Consider the following 26,660-nt stretch of genomic DNA (forward strand, 5'->3'; position numbering starts at 1 on the left):
GCCCACGACACCACGCAGCGCGGTACAGAGGGGCCCAATAACATGCCTAATTAACCGCTCAGGATTGGCATCACGTTTTCTTCACCGATGAGTGTCGCATACGCCTTCAACCAGACAATCGTCGCAGACGTGTTTGGAGGCAACCCGGTCGGGCTGAACGCCTTAGACACATTGTCCAGCGAGAGTTGCAAGGTGGAAGCTCACTGCTGTTTTCGTGTCGCATTATGCCGGGCAGACGTACGCCGCTGGTGGTCATGGAATGTGCCATAACGGCTGTACGGTACGTGAATGCCATCGTCCGACCGATAGTGCAACCATATCGGCAGCATATTGGCGAGGCATTCGTCTTCATTGACGACAATTCGGGCCCCCATGGTGCACATCTTGTGAATGATTTCCTCCAGGACAGCGACATCGCTCGACTAGAGTGACCAGCATGTTCTCCAGACATGAACCTTATCGAACATGCCTGGGATAGACTGAAAATGGCTGTTTATGGACGACGTGACCCACCAACCACTTTGAGGGATCTATGCCGAAACGTCGTTGAGAAGTGGGACAATCTGGACCAACAGTGCCTTGATGAACTTGAATACAGGCATGCATAAATACAAGAGGACGTGCTACTGGGTATTTGAGGTACCTGTGTGTACAGCAGTCTGGACCACCACCTCTGAAGGTACAAAATGCAATGTGTGGTTTTCATGAGCAATAAAAAGGGCGGAAATGATGTTTATGTTGATCGCTATTCCAGTTTTCTGTACAGGTTCCAGAACTCTCGGAAGAGAGGTGATGCAGAAGTTTTCTTCATGTGTGTGTATAAGAATACTGAAAGGGTAGTACAGCACGTAGAGGGAGATGAAAATCTGACAGTCATGGGGGACTGGAATGCCGTTGTAGAGTAAGGTGTAGAGGAAGAGGTTACAGGAGAATATGGGTTTGGGACAATGAATCAGAGAGGATAAAGATTAATTGAGTTTTGTAATAAGTTTCAGCTAGTAATAGCGAATTCTCTGCTCAAGAACCACAAGAGGAGCAGGTATAGTTGAAAAGCCTGGGTGATACTGGAATATTTCCGTTAGATTACATCAAGGTCAGACAGAGATTCCGCAGCCAGAGACTGGATTGTAAGGCGTACCCAGGAGCAGATATAGACTCAGACAATTTAGTAGTGATGAAGAGTAGGTTGAACTTTAAGACATTAGTCAGCAATAATCAATACGCAATGAAGTGAGATACGGAAGTACTTAGGAATGACGAATTACGCTTGAAGTTCTCTAAGGCTATAGATACAGCAGTAAGGAATAGCTCAGTCTGTAACCTCCCCCTCACTTATCGACCTTAATGTGTGAAAAATTAAACCGCGTGTACCTAATGGAAATTTGGGAAAAGCAATCGTCACCGAAGTTATCTGTCGGTAAAGAGGGAGGAAAGAGTTACATCTAAATGAAAGGAAAAATGCAAATGAAATTAGTAGAAATTAATTTTGAAAAAGGGTAAAGTTAATGAAGAAAGTAAATGTGCGGTCGTTACGTTAACCATTAACCGGATTTAATTAGATATTTGAGATTTGGGAAAAATTGTGGTGGAAGTCCCATGGATAACTACTGTAATAATTGAAAAAGAAAGGTTAATGCACATATAATTAGCACGAGAAGCGTGGCAACTGAAGGTTGATACGTGTTGTGTGAAAACTGAATGTTTGTTAGGAGTAAGAAATTTCGCTACACTCTGACTTAATTGATCAAAGAATTAATAAAACTGGAAAATCGAAAGTTAATTTAGTGACTGAAATTAATAGTGAACTTTGCTTCTGAAGCACTACGAAATAAAATAAAATAAGGGTTGTCTTGGGCTACCTCAACAATCGTCTCAAAAGCTACTTGAATCTACGCAATTTAAAAATAAGAGATTTAACTTTGAACTTGAATTAAATGATTTTGAACAATTAACAATAGTAAAATTTAAATAGTACCAAGCTGAGCTGCAGTCATAGTAGGCTAAAATATTGTAACAAAACTCGCAATCTTAATTTGTGCTTGTGTAATCTAAATATTGTAGCCAGCTATGAATACTTTAACTGAACTTTGAAATTAAAGCAGTGAAATGGAATGATATTACTTTAATACTGGCGTTTGAATTTCAACGACACTCGGGTACATTTCGGAAAAGCAAGGGACCCTGCTTGGTAATGCAATTGGGACAATGAGCAACAAAGGTTCATGCTAAGTTGCTGTATTTTAGTGATGCAAATGGAACAGTTTTAAAAGCTGAGGTCTGCCATACAGTTCTAAAACTTTACGTGCTTTCAGTCTTCCTTGTTGGTTTTGAAGTCGTCGATCGAGGAGGTGGCGACAATCACTTACTGTCGGCCGTAGCTGTTGTAGAAGCTGGAGGTTGGCGCGCCTTCTTCTCGACACGGTCACCAGGCGAAACGGCCTCTTGATGTGTGCCAGCTACTGTTTCCCGTCCGCGACACTGTGCCAGAAACTATCATAGCAAGTCGAGCGCAATTACATGCTGCCAAATCCGGAAAGCGCAGCAACTTGCGGGAGCGTCACTCAACACACCTACTCCACCGCTCTACACCAGCCAGACTCCCCTCTGCCTGCGCTCCACGCGGCAGAGTTAACACTACCAAAGATCCTAAACACTTTGGTTCTCCACACGACCTATCGATGTAATCGTTCGATAGCATAGTTTTCCCTAGGCAAGACCCAGCGTAAAAATACAAATAATATTTACAAAACAAACCAATTATTCTTTGACATAAATGCATAAATATATAAACACAAATTGTAAAACAATTACAACATATAATGACAGAGAAATGTCATATCTGCAGGTAACAAAATAAGAAAAAAATTTGTAGTACAATAGATGGAAATAGGAGGATATGCATTTCCGGCGTCACAAGTAGGCAGTACAGTTGAAGGGGAATGGACATCTCTAAACAGGGGAATCACGTAAATTGGAAAGAAAAACATAGGTTCAAAGAAGGTAACTGAGAAGTAACAGTAATAAAAGAAATACATCAGTCGATCGATGAAAGAAGGAACTACAAAAATGATCAGGGAAATTCAGAAATACAGAACTACAGGTCGGTGAGGAATGAAATAGATAGGAAGTGCAGGAAAGGTAACACGAAATGGCTTCATGAAAAATGTGAAGAAATCTAAAAAGAAATGATTGTCGGAAGAACTAAGCACATACGAAATTCAAGATAACCTTCGGTGAAATTAAAAGCAAGGGCGGTAACATTACGGGTGCAACGGGAATTCCACTGTTAAATGCAGAGGTGAGAGCGGATGGGTGGAAAGAGTACACTGAAGATGAGGGGGAAGATTTGTCTGATGTGATAGAAGAAGAAACAGGAGTCGATTTAGAAGAAAACGAGGATCCAGTATTAGAATCAGATTTAAGTGAGTTTTAGAAGACTTGAGATCGAATAAGGCAGATGGGATAGATAACATTCCATCAGAATTTCTAAAATGATTGGGGGAAGTGGCAACAAAACGACTCTTCACGTTGGTTTGTAGAATGTATGAGTCGGGCGACGTGCCATCTGACTTTCGGAATATCATCCACATAATTCCGAAGACAGCAATAGCTGACAATTGCGAGAATTGTCGCACTATCAGATTAACAATTCAGGAATCCAAATTGCCGACAGAAATAATATACAGAAGAATGGAAAAGAAAATGTAGAATGTGTTAGATGACGATCAGTTTGGTTTTAAGAAAGGTAAAAGCACCAGAGAGGCAATTCTGACGTTGTGTTTGATAATGGAAGCAAGACTAAACAAAAATTCGTATGATTTGTCGACCTGGAGGAAGCGTTCGACAATGTAAAATGGTGCAAGATGTTTGAAATTTTGAGTAGAAAAGGGATAAAGTAGAGGGAGAGAAGGATAATATATACACTCCTGGAAATTGAAATAAGAACACCGTGAATTCATTGTCCCAGGAAGGGGAAACTTTATTGACACATTCCTGGGGTCAGATACATCACATGATCACACTGACAGAACCACAGGCACATAGACACAGGCAACAGAGCATGTATATCCACCTTTCGCAGCAATGCAGGCTGCTATTCTCCCATGGAGACGATCGTAGAGATGCTGGATGTAGTCCTGTGGAACGGCTTGCCATGCCATTTCCACCTGGCGCCTCAGTTGGACCAGCGCTCGTGCTGGACGTGCAGACCGCGTGAGACGACGCTTCATCCAGTCCCAAACATGCTCAATGGGGGACAGATCCGGAGATCCTGCTGGCCAGGGTAGTTGACTTACACCTTCTAGAGCACGTTGGGTGGCACGGGATACATGCGGACGTGCATTGTCCTGTTGGAACAGCAAGTTCCCTTGCCGGTCTAGGAATGGTAGAACGATGGGTTCGATGACGGTTTGGATGTACCGTGCACTATTCAGTGTCCCCTCGACGATCACCAGTGGTGTACGGCCAGTGTAGGAGATCGCTCCCCACACCATGATGCCGGGTGTTGGCCCTGTGTGCCTCGGTCGTATGCAGTCCTGATTGTGGCGCTCACCTGCACGGCGCCAAACACGCATACGACCATCATTGGCACCAAGGCAGAAGCGACTCTCATCGCTGAAGACGACACGTCTCCATTCGTCCCTCCATTCACGCCTGTCGCGACACCACTGGAGGCGGGCTGCACGATGTTGGGGCGTGAGCGGAAGACGGCCTAACGGTGTGCGGGACCGTAGCCCAGCTTCATGGAGACGGTTGCGAATGGTCCTCGCCGATACCCCAGGAGCAACAGTGTCCCTAATTTGCTGGGAAGTGGCGGTGCGGTCCCCTACGGCACTGCGTAGGATCCTACGGTCTTGGCATGCATCCGTGCGTCGCTGCGGTCCGGTCCCAGGTCGACGGGCACGTGCACCTTCCGCCGACCACTGGCGACAACATCGATGTACTGTGGAGACCTCACGCCCCACGTGTTGAGCAATTCGGCGGTACGTCCACCCGGCCTCCCGCATGCCCACTATACGCCCTCGCTCAAAGTCCGTCAACTGCACATACGGTTTACGTCCACGCTGTCGTGGCATGCTACCGGTGTTAAAGACTGCGATGGAGCTCCGTATGCCACGGCAAACTGGCTGACACTGACGGCGGCGGTGCACAAATGCTGCGCAGCTAGCGCCATTCGACGGCCAACACCACGGTTCCTGGTGTGTCCGCTGTGCCGTGCGTGTGATCATTGCTTGTACAGCCCTCTCGCAGTGTCCGGAGCTAGTATGGTGGGTCTGACACACCGGTGTCAATGTGTTCTTTTTTCCATTTCCAGGAGTGTAGTATGTACAAGAGCCGAGGGCGATAATAAGAGTGTACAACCAAGAACGAAGTGCTCGGATTAAAAAGGGTACAAGGCTGGGATGTAGTCTTTCACCTCCACTGTTGAATCTGTACATCGAAGAAGCATTGATGAAAATAAATGAAAGGTTCATGAGTGGAATTAAAATTAAAGGTAAAGGAATCTCAATAATAAGATTCGCTGGCGGCATTGCCATCCTGAGTGAAAATGAAGATAAAATACAGGATCTGGCGAATTAAATGAACAGTCTAATGAGTGCAGAATGTGTGAGTAAATCGAAGAAAGGCGAAAGTAATGAGAAGTACCAGAAATAAGAACAGCGAGAAACTTAACATCGGCATTGATGGTCACGAAGTAGATGAAGTTAAGGAATTCTACTAACTATATAGCAAAATAACCAGTGACGGACGGAGCAGGGAGAACATCAAAAGCAGACTAGCACTGGTACGTACAGGATGGCAGCCAGTCAAGAAATGTTTTAGGGAATTGGCTTAAGAAATTTATTTCAAAGGCCCAGTGGAATCGTTACAAGTTTTCTCCCAGAGTAATTCACGCCGTGACTACGTGACACAAGTCGCTTGTCTTTCAAAACTGAGGCAGTTCTGTCAAGTTAAAGCTGCTGACACAAGACGCCCTGAGTCATCTGCTGAAACTGCTAGCGAATTCACGCCATTGATTTTAGCCAATAGCGACGCGGGATACCGATCACGTGTGTGGACGCCGGAGCGTCCTGTGGTGCAGAATACACCTGCTTCTTTCTCTTGTAATCCAGACCTCGAGCAGAACAGACGTCTTTTTGAAAGGCGGAGCCTCTGGCCCAGCTTTTCACGACCGACACCAAAGTAAGTTAACATGAACCGCTTCCCCTTCCGTTACCCATTTTAATTAATTGTTCGACCTCCTAGACTGGCCTAAACCTGCAAACTTCCGACCCTAGGCGCGCCTTTTGTACTCCGTATATTGAAATATATCCTTTGTTGTACTTAATTGCCGGCCGGTGTCGCCAAGCGGTTCTACGCCCTTCAGTGTGGAACCGCGCGACCGCTACCGTCGCAGGTTCGAATCCTGCCTCGGGCATGGACTTGTGTGATGTCCTTAGGTTAGTTAGATTTAAGTAGTTCTAAGTTCTAGGGGACTAATGACCTCAGATGTTAATTCCCACCCGCATCTCGTGGTCGTGCGGTAGCGTCCTCGCTTCCCATGCCCGGGTTCCCGGGTTCGGTTCCCGGCGGGGTCAGGGATTTTCTCTGCCTCGTGATGGCTGGGTGTTGTGTGATGTCCTTAGGTTAGTTAGGTTTAAGTAGTTCTAAGTTCTAGGGGACTGATGACCATAGATGTTGAGTCCCATAGTGCTCAGAGCCATTTGAACCGTTTTGTTAAGTCCCATAGTGCTAAAAGCCATTTTTTTTGTACTTAATTTCTTGTTTCGTCATTTAACGGCAGCACTGGATGCCCACAACCAAATCCTGACCGCTCGAGCTCCTGCAGACTGCCACCACGAGGCTTATTTAATAACCTTCTTCCCCCTTCCCTGCCATTTTATACATTAACGTGGTGTCAGAAGTTTCTCTCTCCAACCCCAAACCACATAATCTTTTAGAAATGGTGTCAGGAGTGGAATGTAACAATTATATCCCCCCCCTTCCCGCCACGTACTCTTTTATAGGAAAAAGGACATAGCTGGCCAAGAGGAGTCTAATAGTGTCAAACATAGGCATTAATTTGAGGAAGAAATTTCTGAAAATGTACGTTTAGTGCACAGCATTGAATGATAAATGATGGACTGTGGGAAAAGTGGAATTGAAGAGAACCGAAGCATTCGAGATGTGGTGCTACAGACGAATGTTAAACGTAATATCGACTGATAAGGAATGAGGAGGTTCTGTGCAGAATCGGAGAGGTAAGAAATAAGAGGAAAATACTAACAAGGAGAAGAAAGTGATGATTGCACATATGTTAAGGAATCAGGGGATGACCTCCATGGTACTAGACGGTGCTGCAGAGGGAAAAAACTGTAGAGGAAGACAGAGATTGAGAGATTGGAATACACCCAGCAAGTAACTGAAGACGTGGGTTGCAAGTGCTACTCGAAAATGAAGAGGTTGGCACAGTAGAGGGATTCGTGACAGGCCGCATCAACTCAGTTTGGTGACTGATGACTAGAAAGATTGTGAAATCTAGATCCTGAACGCAATATGGCCACTCAGAACTCTCCGAGTATCCTCAGCTCTCCCGACAATGCCAGTTTAGTTGTTCTTGACCGACAGCTACAGCGAGCAGCTTCCGGCAGTCGACAGATTGTGGCTGCCGCCTACACGTGAGGTCTAAACTCGCAGAGGGCGACTATCCGAGATCTTGGCCCATATCGGGCCCTGCCGACCAGTTGACGGTCGGCGCTGTTTACACCACACGTGTTATTAGCAGAAGCTCTCTGAGAATGAGACACTATCTCGTGCGTACTCAGTATAACTTTTTGAGTAGTAATCAAATCTAGTAATTTATTTTTTGTCTTCATTCAAGTAGGAGATGCAGTTTTGCGAAATCGGATGAATGTTCTTGAAACAGCATGTATATCTTGCGAAGGTATCATGGTAATAACATAAGAGACATCATCATAGCCATTATTCCCTAGTGCATGGAACACAACAATTCATTACTAGCGATGTGGGACGCGGCACAGTGGTGAGATATTGGACGTATTCAGAAGGACCTCTGTTCAAATCCCTCTTTTATTCCTTAGAAAGGATACGGCCGATTTACTTCCCCACCGTGAAAGCTCAGTTAAGAACAAGATATGCATCTACACCAAACTTTCTCGTCTTTTTTCAAATTCATAACACCCTAAATAAACTTATTTTTCGAATCACCACCTACATCATCTAGTTCATTGTCTTCACACTAGTTAGTCAATGGTGCCTCTACTTCAGATACAGATAATGAAAATGCAACCAGAATGAGATTTTCACTCTGCAGCGGAGTGTGCGCTGATATGAAACTTCCTGGCAGATTAAAACTGTGTGCCCGACCGAGACTCGAACTCGGGACCTTTGCCTTTCGCGGGCAAGTGCTCTACCATCTGAGCTACCGAAACACGACTCACGCCCGGTACTCACAGCTTTACTTCTGCCAGTATCTCGTCTCCTACCTTCCAAACTTTACAGAAGCTCTCCTGAGAACCTTGCAAGTTTTCTATTGCAGCCAGTACCTTTTGCCTTAGCAGGCTTTCTTCTACAGTCTTCTGTTTCTTTTCCTTAATTTCCAACACCTACACCTTTTTGTATGTTGAAGCCGTCAAAATTATGGACTTTTACCTTTCTCTATTTGTTTTTCTGCATGTGTTGCTGCAGGGTGTCCATAAAGTCACGCTATCATTTCGAAAATAATAATTTGGAAATTTTTAGAGATAGGGGACTGTGGTTCCTGTGGAACATAAAACGTTCAACAGCTCTCAAAGATTTTTTTCGTTATGCCGTTGTTTGAATGTGTGCCCCACTCGTATAACATAAGGCGATATTCGATATAAGCTCATGTGCGGATCAGCTTTGCAACATAAAGAGTTGTGATTACTCAGTTCATTCGTACACGAGGGATAGCAATGTCATTAAATGATGCTGTGTACACGAGATCCATAACGTAACCCCTCACAAAAAAAAAAAAACGTTTATGTTCTGACATCGGGTAACAACGAGACCGTTACAACCCATCTGTTGTTGTTGTTGTGGTCCTCAGTCCTGAGACTGGTTTGATGCAGCTCTCCATGCTACTCTATCCTGTGCAAGCTTCTTCATCTCCCAGTACCTACTGCAACCTACATCCTTCTGAATCTGCTTAGTGTATTCATCTCTTGGTCTCCCTCTACGATTTTTACCCTCCACGGTGCCCTCCAATGCTAAATTTGTGATCCCTTGATGCCTCAAAACATGTCCTACCAACCGATCCCTTCTTCTAGTCAAGTTGTGCCACAAACTTCTCTTCTCCCCAATCCTATTCAATACCTCCTCATTAGTTACGTGATCTACCCACCTTACCTTCAGCATTCTTCTGTAGCACCACATTTCGAAAGCTTCTATTCTCTTCTTGTCCAAACTAGTTATCGTCCATGTTTCACTTCCATACATGGCTACACTCCATACAAATACTTTCAGAAATGACTTCCTCACACTTAAGTCTATACTCGATGTTAACAAATTTCTCTTCTTCAGAACCGCTTTCCTTGCCATTGCCAGTCTGCATTTTATATCCTCTCTACTTTGACCATCATCAGTTATTTTACTCCCTAAATAGCAAAACTCCTTTACTACTTTAAGTGTCTCATTTCCTAATCTAATTCCCTCAGCATCACCCGACTTAATTTAACTACATTCCATTATCCTAGTTTTGCTTTTGTTGATGTTCATCTTCTATCCACCTTTCAAGACACTGTCCATTCCGTTCAACTGCTCTTCCAAGTCCTTTGCTGTCTCTGACAGAATTACAATGTCATCGGCGAACCTCAAAGTTTTTACTTCTTCTCCATGAATTTTAATACCTACTCCGAATTTTTCTTTTGTTTCCTTCACTGCTTGCTCAATATACAGATTGAATAACATCGGGGAGAGGCTACAACCCTGTCTCACTCCTTTCCCAACCACTGCTTCCCTTTCATGCCCCTCGACTCTTATAACTGCCATCTGCTTTCTGTACAAATTGTAAATAGCCTTTCGCTCCCTGTATTTTACCCCTGCCACCTTTAGAATTTGAAAGAGAGTATTCCAGTTAACATTGTCAAAAGCTTTCTCTAAGTCTACAAATGCTAGAAACGTAGGTTTGCCTTTTCTTAATCTTTCTTCTAAGATAAGTCGTAAGGTTAGTATTGCCTCACGTGTTCCAACATTTCTACGGAATCCAAACTGATCTTCCCCGAGGTCCGCTTCTACCACCTATATCTCACTAAACGTGTCAGTCAGCACATCCCGTGCGTTCAAACTGCAATGTGGGGTTTCACCATCATGCTGGGAGATGATGAACGGCTGCAATTCTTCGATCCGTTGTAGCAGAAATGTTCTATTACGTCGAAAAAAAAAAACATTTCTCATTGTGGTTTTCACTGCGAAAGAAAGTATCGTGAATTTGGCCATACCAAACATTAAGCTTCGGGGTATCACAGATGTTGTCAGTGGGGTTTTGTGGGTTTTCAGTACCCCTACCCTAATGTACGGGCTACTCACATGTCCAAAAATGTGGAACATTGCTTCATCTGAAAACATGCACTTTTTCAGGTACAGTTTCATTGTCAGCGTGTATTGGTGCCAGAATGGAACCCACGAATGCATTCTGCTGAGCACGGTCGTTTGCCTGCAACGCTTGAACAGTTTGCATTTTATATGAGGTCTGATTGGAAAGTTCTAAGATGGGGCTTGTAATTGTACAATGGTGGAACTTACATGCTACTGTGATGCATCTTCTTCAAAATAGTCCGCTTCTGACTAAACCCACCGACTTCAACGGTGTTTCCACTTTTGGAAACATTTCTGGAATTTTTTTTCCTGAAGTGTGTTATGGACGCTCTCCGTATTTGCCTGGATGTCTTCAATCAAGTCAAATCGCTTCCCTTTCTGAGAAAATTTCAGTTTAGGAAACAGGTAGATGTTTGCAGGGGCCAAATAAGGGGAATATGGTGGTTGTGGAAGCACAGGAATTTGGGATTTGGTCAAAAATTCAACGATGTAGAAGGCACAATGAGCCGGAGCGTTGACATTTCCACAGTGCAGGCCTTTTCTCCCGAGTCTTTTGACGCAAACGCTCAAGGACACATTTGTAGTATTCCTGATTAATTGTCTGTCCTCCAGGGGTAAATTCATGACGCACAATACCGTTAGAATCGGAAAAAATCACCAACATTGTCTTCACCTTCGACCGACTTTGCCGTGCTTTCTTCGGTCATGGTGAACCTCTGGTCTTCCGGTGCGAAGACTGCACTTTGATTTCAGGATCATATCCATATACCCACCTTTCGTCACCTGTAATTACCCTATTTAACAAATCTGGGTCATTTTTAGTTCGATTAGTCAGTTCTTGGTACACTTCAAGTCGGTATTGTCTCTGGTCACTTTGCAGCACCTTTGGAATGAATTTTGCGGACACTCGACGCATGTTCAGATCTTCAGTTAAAATCGACTGAACTGCATAGAAACTTAAATTAAGTTCCTCAGCTATCTCCCTAATTGTAAATCTACGATCAGAACGCACTAAGTCGCGAACTTTCACAACATCTTCATTCGTTTTTAAGGTGGAAGAACGGCCGCACCATGGTTCACCTTCAAATGTTTTACGGCCACTTTTAAATCTGTTGAACCAGACAAAAACATTTGACTGGCTCATACAATTATCTCCAAAAGCTGTTTTTAATAGCTCGTAAGTCTCAGAAGCTGATTTCCCGGTTTTAAAACAAAATTTCACACAAACTCGTTGCTCCGTTTTTACGTCCATTTTCACGCAAACAGAATCCGGCAACAAGCCCTAACGGACCTACACTCAACCAGCTGCCACAACGAACTGAATAAAGGAAACGAAGTTTCCTGTCAGAGGGCGTTCAAGGACAGGGCAATGACTCACTCTCCATCTGCCAAACCAGTAAGCAGTACTGGTTTCAATCTTAAATCTTTCCAATCACACCTCATATACAGACCGGCGCAACCACTTATGTAGCAGTTTATGGGCAGTTGATCTTGCTTCCTGCAATTCCTATGATGCACGATGAACTGACTTCAGGCCGGCCGAAGTGGCCGTGCGGTTAAAGGCGCTGCAGTCTGGAACCGCAAGACCGCTACGGTCGCAGGTTCGAATCCTGCCTCGGGCATGGATGTTTGTGATGTCCTTAGGTTAGTTAGGTTTAACTAGTTCTAAGTTCTAGGGGACTAATGACCACAGCAGTTGAGTCCCATAGTGCTCAGAGCCATTTGAACCATTTGAACTGACTTCAGGGGTCGCCGTACGGCAAAATTCGATCTGTGAACATGCGCTTGAAACACAGGGGGCGGCCACTTCGAGGACAGTCTTTGATAGGGCGTGCCTCTTTAAATTCATTATCTTCTTTCTGCCGGTGGTACCCTTGCCTGCCCTCCCAGTTGGCCGTGCGGTATAACGCACGGCTTTCCGTGCGGAAAGAAGCGCCTGGTCCCCGGCACGAATCCGCCTGGCCGATTTGTGTCAAGGTCCGGTGAACTGGCCAGTCTGTGCATGTTTCCATCTGCCTCGGCGAATACGGGCTGGTTCCCCTTATTCTGCCTCGGTTACACTATTTCGGCTACACAAACAAGTTCTCCACGTACGCGTATACCACCATTACTCTACCACGCAAACGTAGGGGTTACACTCGTCTGGTGTGTGGTGTGAGACGTTCCCTCTGGTGGGGGGGGGGGGGGTGGGGGGGGGGGTGGTGGTGGTCCACTGGGGCCGAACCGCACAACAACCCTTGGTTAGGTGTGAGGCGGCGGAAGGGTGAAGTGGATTGCGGTAGTCGTCGTGGGGTTGTGGACCACTGCAGCTGCGGCTGGGACGGAGCCTCTCCGTCGTTTCTAGGTCACCGGTCAACATACAATACAATTAACATACAATACCCTTGTCTCCTGGAGTCAATAATCTCGCGGTACCGTTGCCGCGGATTTGGATTTTTCACACCAAATTGCAAATTGTGCTTTGTCCAGGTCTGACGCCCTTTTGAAATACTTCAAGTCAAATTCGCAACGAAGGACAAAAAAAAATCTCAGAGCTGCTACACGTTTTACAAGGAACCACAACTTTTTATCTCTAAGTTTCCAAGTTATGATTTTTTAGAATCACAGCGGGACTTTTTCACACCCTGCACATTCATAAAAATCCAATTACAGTAAATAACAAACATATAATAGCGTAGTGCCACAGTACGCCCCCAGACATCGTGATAATATATTACCACAGAGTTCATTGACTGACTAAATGCGTTACAAAAAATAAGACTCAAATGTCATTTCCAGATGTAGAAGCATACGAAGATTAATCCTATTATACATGCATTTAATAATAAATTATCGATTTGGTCTTAGTCAATGGCTTTGCCGCGACAGTAACACCACTTTCCCGCCAGAGCACCGAAGTTAACCGCCGTCGGCCTTGTCTAGCACTTGGATGGGTGACTGTTCAGGTCTGCCGAGCGCTCTTGGCAAGCGAGTTCCACTCAGCCCTTGCTGAGCGAAATGCATCAGCTGGTTTATAAAATGACAAAATAAAAAGAAGTTTTGTATTCCCAATGCATCACATTTCTCCCACCCTTCCCTAATATCTTACGGGAATAAAAGAAGTGGATATAACTGGACCCTCTAACCCAATCCTTCCTCTGTTGACTGCAACATTTATAGTGTTAAAACTTTACGAACATTGCAAAATTTTAGTTTGCTTACGTGTGTGTAACAGATCCATACTACAATGAGCAAGTGCAGGTAAAAATAAACGAAGTTAATGATTTGTATTTAACTTTCAATACCCGTTTATAGGTTGATCCTATTGGTAGGCTCATTACCCAGTAGAATAGTCCTCCTTGTGAGAAGAAGTCGGGTTTTAATTTTAAAGTATATACGACGAAATAATATACCTACTGCAGGCAAAACTGTGTCGGTAATTTGTAATGAACATTACAAATTACTCGTCTTCCAGCAAGCGCAAATTAGCATGTTTCAATGTCTATAAAACAGACCATTTTTAGCGCCACAACTCGAAAACCAGTCAACACGTCGTAGCAAACTGAGCAGCGACTCAACAACTCGGATGTTGCTTAAAGATGCTGCAATTACATGTCGATTTTTTACATCCAGAGAAAGTTACATATGATTAATTGTTTGTATAAAAAAATATTTTATCTTTCATGACAAATACAGGAACACTAAATACAATCACGATAACTTTAAATATGAATTATCTCAGATGTAATTACGATCTTTAAATACAATGAAAACATAAAAATAATTGTTTTTCTACAGGATAATAAATTTTACGTTAAATTCAACAATATTATGAAATTGATAGATCGCTACTCACCGACAGGAGTAGCATACAGACACAATGAAAAGACTGTTACACATTCAGCTTCTGGTCAGGGCTTTCTTCAGAAAAGGAAACACCCGCACATTCATACAAGCAAGTACATCTCACGTTCACGTGACCATCGTTTTCAGCAGCGGCCGAAAAGTGAGTAGCAATCTATCTTTTTCGTAATATTTTTTTGTATTCCTACCTAGACTTTCCATTGTTTGTAATATCACATTCATGTTTTCTGTTTGTAATACGAGGTGTGGCTAGAAAGAAACCTGACTAGTACTGGTGAAACAATAAAACGAATGCAATAAGGCTGAAAGTCGCGTGGCCTGTCACGTGACTCTCGCTCCGCCTACTGCTCGAGTTTCATCTGCCTCCTGCACTCAGTCTGCCCGTGGCGTCTGTTTTAAGTAGTTGACGTTTTGTCTGTGCGTCGGAAAATGTTGAGTGTACAGAAAGAACAGCGTGTTAACATCAAATTTTGTTTCAAACTAGGAAAATCTGCAAGTGAAACGTTTGTAATGTTACAACAAGTGTACGGCGATGATTGTTTATCGCGAACACAAGTGTTTGAGTGGTTTAAACGATTTAGAGATGGCCGCGAAGACACCAGTGATGACACTCGCACTGGCAGACCATTGTCAGCAAAAACTGATGCAAACATTGAAAAAATCGGTAAACTTGTTCGACAAGATCGCCGTTTAACAATCAGAGCAGTGTCTGAGTTAACAGGAGTTGACAAGGAAAGTGTTAGGCAGATTCTTCATTAAAGTTTCAACATGAACAGAGTGTGTTCAAAAATGGTTCCAAAGTGTCTCACAATTGAACAGAAGGAACGCCGAAGAATGATTTGTTCTGACATCCTGGAAAACATTGAAAGTGATCCCACCTTCTTACAAAATGTTATTACTTGCGATGAATCGTGGTTTTTTACTTACGATCCCGAAACTAAACGCCAATCGATGCATTGGAAAACTCCTGGTTCTCCACGACAAAAAAAAGCACGAATGTCAAAATCGAAATTCAAGGCAATGATGATTGTTTTTTTTTTTGACATCAAAGGGATTGTGCACATTGATTGGGTACCAGAGGGACAAACAGTGAATCAGCATTACTACATTAGCGTCCTGGTTACCCTACGTGAGCGAGTACGGAGAAAACGGAACGATTTGTGGAGAAAAAAGTCATGGATCTTCACCAAGACAATGCCCCAGCTCACAGTGCGTTGTCAGTGAAGACGTTTTTGGCAAAACACAACATTCCCATCTTAGATCATCCACCCTACTCACCTGATTTGGCCCCCTGTGACTTTTTTTCTTTTCCCTAAAGTCAAGTCAGCTTTGAAACGAACTAGATTTGAGACTGTTGAAGCAGTAAAAGAAAAAGCGACGGAAGTAATGTATGGACTTACCGAAAATGATCTGCAGCATTGCTATGAACAGTGGAAAATTCGTATGGAGCGGTGTAGAGACCGAGGAGGAGAGTACATTGAAGGAGATAACATGAAATTGTAAATAATTGTAAATAAATGTTTTTTCCAGCATCAGTCCGGTTTTTTTCTGGCCGCACCTCGTATATAATAATACGATGTGTGCGAGAAAAGTAATAAGACTAAGAACGCTGCGAGCGATCTGACAACGCTGTCTTGTTCTACTTGTGGAGACCAGTGCGTTCATCCCTTCCAGATGCTCAGAGTTTAAACTCCGTACAGGTATCACGTGAATTTTGAGAGCGCCATCAGTGAGGCTGTGTTTTTATTGTGTGTTACGAAAATGGAACAGCGGAATTTAGAACAACGTTAAACTTGGGGAACCCGCAAGTGTGACGTTTTAAAGATTGAAACAGGCCTATGAGAAACAGTCCGTATCAAGGGCACAAGCTTTTCGCTGGCACAAACCATTTTTGGAAGGCCCAGAACACGTTGAACATGAACCTCTCTCATGGAGACCTACTTCAAAAGGCGTCGAAAATTTCGAACGCGTGCGTGCAATTGTGAGATCAGACTGATGTTTAAAAATAACAAAGAGGCACAGAAAGAGAGAGAATCAAGCGAGACCGAACATTGTAAATAAGTACATTAAATGTCTTCGCAATTGCGAATGTGAACGACCACCAGCTCTGCAATGAAATGACGACAGCGAAAATGTGTCCTAAACCGGGATTCGAACCCGTATTTTTCGCTGATCGCGGACGATCGCCTTACCATTTGGCTATCCGTGCACGACGCGCGGCCAGATCAAAACTTGCATATGTCGTCAACCATGCGTCTACAACCTGCACTCGTACCTTTTAATTAAAAGTCGCTTTCCCGGTGTCGGCAACTAAATACGATACTGTAGTGCCTTTGTTACTTTGAATACGATGCAACGTGCCTTTGGACATGCATGCAAACATGCATCATATTCAGAACAGCGCAGCACTGCAATATCGTATTCAAAGAAGTGGATGCTGCATCGTAACAACGCCCCTTGTCACATGGTCACATCCACTGCGGAATTTTTGACCTCAAAAGGCATACCTGCCGTTCCACAGATCCCCTGTCCACCTGATCTGAGTTCTTGTGACTTTTTGCTTTTCCGGAAATTGAAAAATACTTAAAAGGACATCATTTTGGGACTCTGAAGAAAATTCGAAAGACTGTGACCGATATGTTGAAGGCCTACAAGTTGAAGCCTTTCAGTGCTGCTTCCAAGACTGAGACCAACGACTCCGCTGGTGCAGAGCTGCTGAAGAGAACTGCTTTGAAACGGACAATATTGTTGTTTTCTCAGGCTCCTCGTATTTTAGTAATGTTGCCAAAACTACAATGAATTCAAACTTTCTATTTCTGTCTTATTGGATCGCGTTGTTGCGTGATGAAAGATGTTCTGCTGAGTACTTCCACTGCAACCGTTGTAACTGTAGCATCTACAGTTGCAACCACTGCTATTAACACACATCAGTAAGTTTTAACTTAAGTAAGGAGTGTCCCTAGACTTACTAACATGACAGGTCCAACATTGTTTTGGTCCGTATTTCGTCGTACCGAAAGTTATTTTCCTCTCTCGTCAGGCTCGTCTATTCTAATCTGGTGACGACGCGTTGCGTGTCGGGGCCAAAGTGTGCCATACAGGGGTGTCCACGGGCAGGATGCCGTGTGCGGCCCACTGCCGCGGCTGAAAGCAGTGCCTTGTAGCGCGCCACCCGCACCTCACTGCAAATTGCGGCGACTCCGGCTCGCACCGTACGCCGCGCACCTCGCGAGCCGCACGTGCAGCTAAACAGCGCGAATTAACCGGCGCCACCTGTCGCCACGGCGACGCGCTATTTTAATTTGGTCGCCGGAGCGCCATGAATTGCAGCGGAGCCGGGGAGGGCAGAGTGCCGTGTTTCCGGCGAAATATATGGCCGCCTCCCGCGCCGGCCGTCATCACCTCCTCGCAGCTCCGCATCTCCACCAGCGCTGCTGGTACTAGTCTGCTAAAATGTTCAGTGCTCTAACTGCGTCTGTCCGTGAAGAACCATCCGTCATCAAAACCTAGTGTCTGCTATTATGTTGCCTTACATAACGTAATTAATTTACGGCTTGCTTGTTAAGTTGCACGCGGGCGTGAGTCGTGTGATGGCAGCATACTCAAGAGCAATTTGAGACACCTAAGTACACTGCTTGGCATTAAATCATCAGCATGGTTCTGTAAACCTAATTTTGTAGTATTGAGGAACATACAAAATTTTTGTCTGCGTAAAATCTGGCCGGAAGAGCAAAAATAGCTTTGCGTTATTTGTGAACCGTGATTTATTTTCAAATAATGTTCTTAAGAATTTATTTTATTTACTAGCGATTCATCAAGAACACATTTAATCACACTATGTAAGCGTGAAAGTAGTTGCCAGGGAGTTACTGATGAAATTATAAGCAAATTCCTCTTAACAAATGGGAATTTTATTCCCTTTAATAGTGCCTAAAAGCATTTTTTAAAAGAAACAGATTTTAAATTATAAACATAAAGCATCCTCTAAATATCAAGTTACAATTTATTCAGAGGCAGAAAGAAACAAGCTTTGACTGTATGAGCTTAAGGGCAGAGAACCTTGCCGCTCCCTTTTGACAAGGCCGTAGTTACGACCGCTCACAACAGCCTCTGAAAGACTACACTGGTGCGAATATGCAACACTCCAGATTACTTTAAACTAAAAGTTTTAACTATTTACACAAGCACACAAACTATGCACCCCCGTAGGAGGGATGGAAATGGTACAAAACACTAAGATTGAAATATTAACTTTGCCACCGAAGGTGCAATTTGATTTTAACTTCTAAGAAAAGTCTTACGGTTAAAGGGTGGCAACTTTATATACTAAAATGATCATTTAAATAAAAGCCCATGAAATAAAATTCTGCAAGGTTGGCCAAACAAGTTAAGATGCTCTACAGTACACAGATACCGCCTCTCAACATCATAGGCAAGATAAAAACATATTTCAGGAATTAGGCCGTTACACCCCAAGAAATAAATTCGTTAACACACCAAATCCGAGAAATATGACAGAGGCAGCTCCGAACGACAGACAGACACTGCCTAACAAATGCGGACGAGAGACAGACGAGCAAGCTGGGGACGAGAGACTAACCAAGGAAACAAGTATAATTTAACAAGAGTAAATCACACAACATATCACCAATCACTTAACTTTTAATAAACTGCGATTTCTCGAGAAGACCTGGCGCAACACCCCCAAATCGCTCTCACGAACCGTCCGCTGCCAGCCGCTTCAACGGACGCAGGAAGGCGTGCCGATCTCCCGTCTCAAGGCGTCGCAGCTCGCACCGGCCAGACTGATATCGTGGGTTGACTCCTGTTGCTCTCGTGTCGACCGCGAAGTCACTACCCCTCGCTATACGCCGCGGCCCACTGGACTCACGTGGCGACCTCACATGCGCCGACGCTCAAGACGGACAAGTCATTCTCAGTGAGCGACCGACCAACCGATCGATCCAACCGCCAGTGACCATTACCTGAGCAACTGGAGCAGACTGGTGGCCTAACGCGCAGACTCAGATACGGGAACTAAGCCCCGATCGGACGACCACTCGCTGAGTTCTCTTACTGGCGGAGTGGAAAGACTCTCATTTTTGCCGGATTTAAACGTTGATCCGGACGACAAACATAATAGCACTCCGAACGACAGACGGACACTAACTGCCTAACAAATGCGAACGGGAGGCAGACTAGCAAGCTGGGGACGAGAGACTGGCCCCAGACTGACCTGGCGAGCTCATAGTGCCCCTTAACTGCACGTGAACAGGCAACCTTTCCCCTTTCCCACCAGAGGGAGACACCAAAGCTGCAATTGCTACAGCGGCGCCACCGCCAGAAACGGAGGGCGACTGCTTCACGCTACGCGCTGCGGTGCGCTCTTCAAAACAGCAATTTTTACCGTGGCTCAATTTGAATTCGCGTAAGTAAACTATCAAAGTTCTTTTCATATGACAGGCACTGCTGTAGCAGGGAAGAAAAGGCATGGACAGCGAATTTAAACATTTTGTTTATTGTGCTATAATGGTTGGAGACGACATGTAAAGTGGTTAAGTTTGCGTTCTGTCCCAGAATGGCCCGTGTAGGATCTGTAGGGTGAGATTTTTCCAGTACCGCAGAGAGTGTGGAGTCAAGAATGCTTACTGAACAACATCGGTACGCATGCGACAGCATGCGCTACTTTAATGTTCCAGAACGCAGAGCATAAAAGGGAGATCTTTGCGGGGGTTATACCTCGGGTTCTGCTGGCGATTGGAAGGTAGGGTCACGAGTTTTGAATAGCCCTTGGGATCGTATTATTTTACCTATCCTACAGAACAGGGTCAAAGACTGAATATTTCACCCTTCCTCCAACTTAGGCGAACGGAGAAAATCGGTTGGTTCTTTTTGCATTAGATGTGGCTGAAGGTCCACCTTAAGGAGCTTATGAAGGCATCATTTAGTTCCTCAGAAGACCGTAAAACACAGTTTTGGGATACCAAAACCGAGCCGCGGATTACAAGACAGCTACGCACAGCAAACGGCTGAAATTTGTGCTATATATTCCTATGATTCCGATATCGAACTGTCTTTAATGATTCCTTCATTTCTTTGTGTCGCGGAAATACGGAGGTTCAAAATAATCCTACTTGCAGAATATGCACGTAAAATCCGATCTGAGGTGAAACTGTAGTTTATAAAACCTCGAAGAAATATGTTGTTAAGTGTCTACGTTATCATCAGAATGGTTCCGTGAACACGATGTTGTTGTCGTATTGAAGAACATGCAAAATTTGTGTCCACGTAAAATCCGGTCGCAGTTTTGCGATATTTCAATTTCAAGTAAGTAAACTATCACAGTTTTCCTTATCCCTAAAATCCCTTTCATGTGTATTACGTCCAGCCTTGTCCTCAAATATGGGGTGTCTAGGAATCCTTCGTACTCGGTCCGCTAGCCAATCAAAACAAACAAGTCGTGTTAATGAGTTGTATTACAAAATGAAAAGAGAAAATACTTAACTTTTGGTATTACACAGGTGTATCCCAAGCAAAGGGCGACCTACAAAATAATGTATCTTCTTCAGTACAAAAAATTTCAAGTCTGTGCTATGTAGAGTGCACAAGTGAAGTGAATAGTGTTGACGCCGCTGTACAAGTTGTTAGTCTTGAAGCCACTATTGAAGTGGGAGTCGCCAGTCTGTCGCGGCACTTATGTCCTCTCCACACAGGGTACGCTGCTGTCGCGTTGTCGTCCTGGAAAGAGGTCGGTCAGCGAGCGATTGGCTGACGTCTTCTCACAGCCATCTCTTGTCTATCGTCCCCGACTGGTGTGTCGGCGTTTGACTTTACGCCGTAACAATATGAGTACAGGCTCTGCTGTAGCAGGGAAAAGAAGACAACCAGCGGGAAAATGTTCTTATCGGGGCACAAAAAAGTGCAGTATGCTCCTGTTTAGAACACCCTGACTGAAAACCGAAGTACTAGCTGTCTCAGCTTCCTCAGCACCTTTACAAATGTTCCCAATAATTTATGCTGAGGGAGAAGGAGACGGTGAGTGTGGGAAAGAGGTGGAAAATTAATAAATGCTGTAAGATAGTAGACAGTTGTTATGGTACAGAAAGAGCGAAGGAGACGATGGCAAGGAGAAAGAAGGATGGGGACACAGTGGCAGTGGAACAAACAGTGACAGAACAGTGATAGGAAAGCAGAGGAGGAGACAGTACCAGTGGAGAGGAGTAAAGTACATAAAGAGGAAGTGGGTGAAAGCCAGTGTAAATGTGAGAGAGAGTCTTTCTCAATGACAATGAGGAAGAAACATATTATGACATTCAAAGAGACAGCAACAATGGGAGGGACTGAATGCGACAGTAGTAGTAAGAGAGAGCAAGAGGAAGACAGTGACAATGAGAAGAGACAGTAGTAGTATGACATGACGAAGCAGGCTGTGGCTGTGAGACAGGAGACAGTGACAGTTACACACAGAGAGAAAATGACATTGAGTTGGCCTGAATCAGTGTTTAAGAATGGGCAGGTGGGAGTCGATAGGTATGAGGGAGTGTGTGAGCGAGTTAGAGAAGCTTGTCTGAGTGAGATGTGAGTTGCATATTGAAAGGACGCGAATTGTTCTCATCTCAAAATTTTTGGAAAAATTTTTAAAGATGGTGAGGAAGGTAGAATAAGCCGGTCCGGCTAACCGCGCAGTCCGACGCTCTGCTTCCCGAGCGGGAAGGGGTGCCAGTCCCTAGCACGAATCCACCCAGCGGGTCCACTGGGGTCTCGAACGGCACAATAACCCTAGGTTCGGTGTGGGGCGGTGGTGGGTGGACTGCTGTGGCCTGTTGTGGGGTTGTGAACCGCTGAGGGCCACAGTGGGACGAAGCCTCTCCGTCGCTTCTAGGTCCTCTACACAAGGTAGAGTAAGTCAGGTGGGACACCACTTTACAGCCAGAGCCTTTTAAAACAGGAGCATATTAGCCTTTTTTGAGCTCCTATAGGGGCATTTCTCCTCTGAATCCTTATTAATCGTTGCTTCCGAACAGAAGGTCGACGACTGCGGCCAGGAACTGTCCGAGGCTATCAGGTAGCGTGTCAGAACGCTAAGGATGCAGAATGCTGTGACAGTGCAACAGTGGCGGACGGCGGGCAGCATTGCTGACGCACGTTGGTGTCAGCTCTGCAGCAGGTGAGCTTACCACTGGACTCACGTCTCACATATAATGATTGCAGCTAGAAGTGGATGACAGGGGCGTGCAGACGCCACACTTTCAGTACAGGACCCTAGGAGGCTGGATGGTGTGTCAGCTATTGGCACCCCGTTGGTGGCCTTGCCTTGGCTGTACCAGTACGGAACCTCAGCACCATCAGGGCTAGCTGATTTCCCGTAGAACAGAGGCTTAGCATAGTTGATGATGTTACTCGATGACGCTGTAGGTGCTTGGCCACACATTTCACAGATTATCACAATGCCAGTGGAAGTAGGAAGTACAGAAGTGGTGTCAATGACTGAGTATTTATACTTGCTCCAGCAGGGTGTTCTGTGAGAGGAGTCCGTTTCCCGTCATGCAGCTGGCTGCGGAAGAGCAGCGTTGTGCTGCATGCTTCGGTAGACCGTTACGTTGCAAAATGCTATGCTAGCATTATTTTAGGGCCTAGCTATAGAATCACGTAGTTGGCTGGTCTGCAAGCCCCTTGTTGGTTGCTATAGATTACCTGGGACCTATGCATACTGTATAGTAGAAAGAATACGTGATTGGATTTGTCTGTGATTTGCGGCATCAAGAATGGCTCTAACCCAGCTTGGGTTGAGCTCGCATGACAAGTATCAGTACTTCATTCCATGCTACCTCAGCGCTACAGAGGTGGGACCAAAATATGAAAATAGCGCGAGACAAGTTTGTTTCATTAGAAATTCAGATGCTGGCCAAGACTGCAGGTTGCACTAATAAAACTGCAACAGCAATGACAAGTGCGCAACGACTCAGTACTTTGCTAGTATCAGTCCTGATCAGGACTGGGTAGCTATGTGCGCATTATGTCTCAGATAAGTGAATTCGAAGTTGGGCAAATTGTTGGTGCTCGTATGGTGAGTGCTTACATAACCAAGACAGCTGAAGTGTTTGATGTTTCAAGAGGCACTATATCGAAAATTTACCCTGCATACAGGGAAAACGGGAAAACATTCGCTAAGGAACAACGTAAACGGAAGTGTGTATTGAATGATCGTGAAGGTTGACTAGTTACGAGGACTGAGTCGAAAAATAAGGGGACGACAAATGGAAAAATCACTGCAGAACTGAACGTTGCACTCGCGAAACCTGTCAGCATCAAAAAACACGAATATAGCACCATAAGCAGAGAACTGCAGGGCGAGCTGTAATTCCAAAAGCACTCATCAGTGATGCAAATGCCTGTAAAAGGGAAACGTGGTGCTGAAGCCATAACCTGGACCATGCAGCAATGGAAGAAAGTCATTTCGTCGGATGGTGTTCTTTCACACTGCTTCCAACTTCAGCCCGTGTTTACGTCACAAGAGATCACAGCAGGGTTTCGTTGACGATTTGGGTATACATTTCGTGTTATTCCATGGGGTCGACGGCTATTCTGCGAAGTGTCATTACTGCCAAGGATTATGTGGCCATTTTGACCGATCAGTCCATCCCATGGAACAATGTTCTTTCCCCGGTGGGGGTGCTGTGTTCCAAAACGCCAGAGCCTCTATGTACACAGCTCGAATCATCCAGGACTAGTTTCATGATCACGTTGGCGAACTGTCGAATCTTCCTTGGCCATCACAGCCACCTGGTCTCGATATTATTGAGCCTTTGTGCTCAACTTTGGAGATAAATGTACATGACATCTACGACGTCTATCATGGTAACCTGAACTTGCACTATTTTTCGGGAAGAATGGTTTAAGGTTCCCTTGAAAACCATAAATGGCTGGTATTTATAGAATCTGAGACGGCTGGCAGCGGTTTTGAATGGCAACATCATTCATACACCGTATTACGCCATGTACTCTGTTGTGTGTTTGGTATTTCCATGATTCTGACTGCCAAACAGGAGTGCTAGTTCTGCAAGGTTCGCAGGAGAGCTTCTGTAAAGTTTGGAAGGTAGGAGACGAGGTACTGGCAGAAGTAAAGCTGTGAGTACCGGGCGTGAGTCGTGCTTCGGTAGCTCAGTTGGTAGAGCACTTGCCCGCGAAAGGCAAAGGTCCCGAGTTCGAGTCTCGGTCGGGCACACAGTTTTAATCTGCCAGGAAGTTTCATATCAGCGCACACTCCGCTGCAGAGTGAAAATCTCATTCTAGCTTGTATAAATGTTTGCAGACACCTTAGGGTCATGTTGCAAAATAGTGGCATATATCTGCGTCACTTTGTAGTTCAGTTACTTGCTACTAGGCCTACCGCAACTTACATTAGTTACTTACACGTTCCGTTGATCATTTGTACCCTTCTTTTATCGAAATGATGCGGAGACAGTCAGTTTACAGGATATGCATACACGTTCACTGTTTACATTAATTAACACATTATTTTATTGTTTAAAAACTAGGTTATCACTTTTTAAATAGAAATTCGTCCATCAAATTGAAGAAGTTGATCACGAGAAATGATTTTAGGTTATATTTAAAGTTTACTTTGCTATATGTCAGGCATTATTGCGCAGTGAATCAAAGATTTTTGTTGCTGAATATTAAACTACTTTCTGAGCGACTAACACCTTTCATGGGTAATAAAGATCATTTTACCCTCCGTTGCTGACGGCACGAACCTCACGATTCTTCTCAAAATGCGAATGACTATTTATGACGAATTTCATGGGCAAATATATGGATTGTGAAGTCGCAGTTAAAATGCCTAGCTCTTTAAAGAGGTAATTACTTGACGTCTGTGGGTGAACATCACACGTTATTCTTACTGCTCACTTTTGTGTAATCAATAGTTTCTTTGTAGGTGATGAATTATTCCATAAGACTTTATTGAGTGGAAATATGCAAAATATCTCAGGAGATTGATTCATTTGTTTTCAAGACCAAACGTAGCTGAACTTAATTGTTTGAGAAGCTCAGTAAAATGTTCTTCCAGTGCAGGTTTTTATCAATATATACTTCCAAAAATCTGGAACATTCTACCCTATTTACTGACTCCTGCACATTTGCTACATCAATCGTTGGTATGACTCTACGGAACTGAATATAGTGTGGTTTTTCATAATTTTGGGAGAGTCCGCTTTCTGAGAACCGCATAATAATTCTTTGTAAAACATTTACAACTTTTTCTGTTGCGTTCTCTCTAATATTTTTTATTATAACACTAGTGTCGTACTAACTCTGCTTCTTGAATTTTAAGTGGAAGATCATTCACATAAACAAGGAATAAGTGTGGACCCAACACTGAACCCTTTTGGACTTCGCCGGCCGCGGTGGTCTCGCGGTTCTAGGCGCGCAGTCCGGAACCGTGCGACTGCTGCGGTCGCAGGTTCGAATCCTGCCTCGGGCATGGATGTGTGTGATGTCCTTAGGTTAGTTAGGTTTAAGTAGTTCTAAGTTCTAGGGGACTTATGACCACAGCAGTTGAGTCCCATAGTGCTCAGAGCCATTTGAACCTTTTGGACTTCCTTTGTGACTTTTGCCCCGTCACTAAAATTCTCTACCCTTCCAATGTTGTTTGAATCATGCAGGACAACTTCTTGTATTCTGTTTGTTAAGAATGAGTCAAACCAACAGTGTGTAAAGCAATCAGTCCCATAAAATATAAGTTTTTGTGGGAGAGTGACATAACCTGCAGAACCCGACACCTCGAAAAGATTACAAAAAATACCAACTGGCGACATTTAGTTGAATAAGGCTTGTAGTATTTTATGGGTGAATCTATAAATAGGAGTCTCAGTCGAAAAACCCTTCTAGAATCCGAACTGTGATGTGCTAAGTAAATTGTTTCTGCTTAAGTGTGAGACTATTCTTGAGTATTTTATTTTTCCGAATATTCTGGAAATAAATTATGTATGGTGTAGCAGGTAGAGCACTAACACTCCGGCTCCGGAGGTCATATCTTCAATCCCGTAGAGGGATGGCACTTTTTCCTCGTTCCAGTCGCTCCAGGAGGGTTCCAGCCACACTCAGCCTGCTATCAAGTGAGCGCTCGAGTAAAAGGCGGCTGGAGGGACGGGCCCAACAACCTCCCCTTCCTAGTTCCGGGCTGTAATCTGCCTTCAGTCAGGCCATTAGCTCGGCCACAGTTTGTGCCGCAAACTTTACTTTTTGATTCTGCACAG

The 26,660-nt window shown here is 44.4% G+C and overlaps 1 protein-coding gene across 1 annotated transcript in view; it reads left to right on the top strand.

Annotated features, from left to right (window-relative positions):
- Positions 1 to 26,660, top strand: part of LOC126194892 (uncharacterized) — a 238,915-nt gene that overhangs the window by 146,350 nt on the left and 65,905 nt on the right. The gene's annotated exons all lie outside the window — the stretch shown is intronic.

Source organism: Schistocerca nitens, chromosome 7, assembly GCF_023898315.1.
Source record: "Schistocerca nitens isolate TAMUIC-IGC-003100 chromosome 7, iqSchNite1.1, whole genome shotgun sequence".
Classification (NCBI taxonomy): Eukaryota; Metazoa; Arthropoda; class Insecta; order Orthoptera; family Acrididae; genus Schistocerca; species Schistocerca nitens.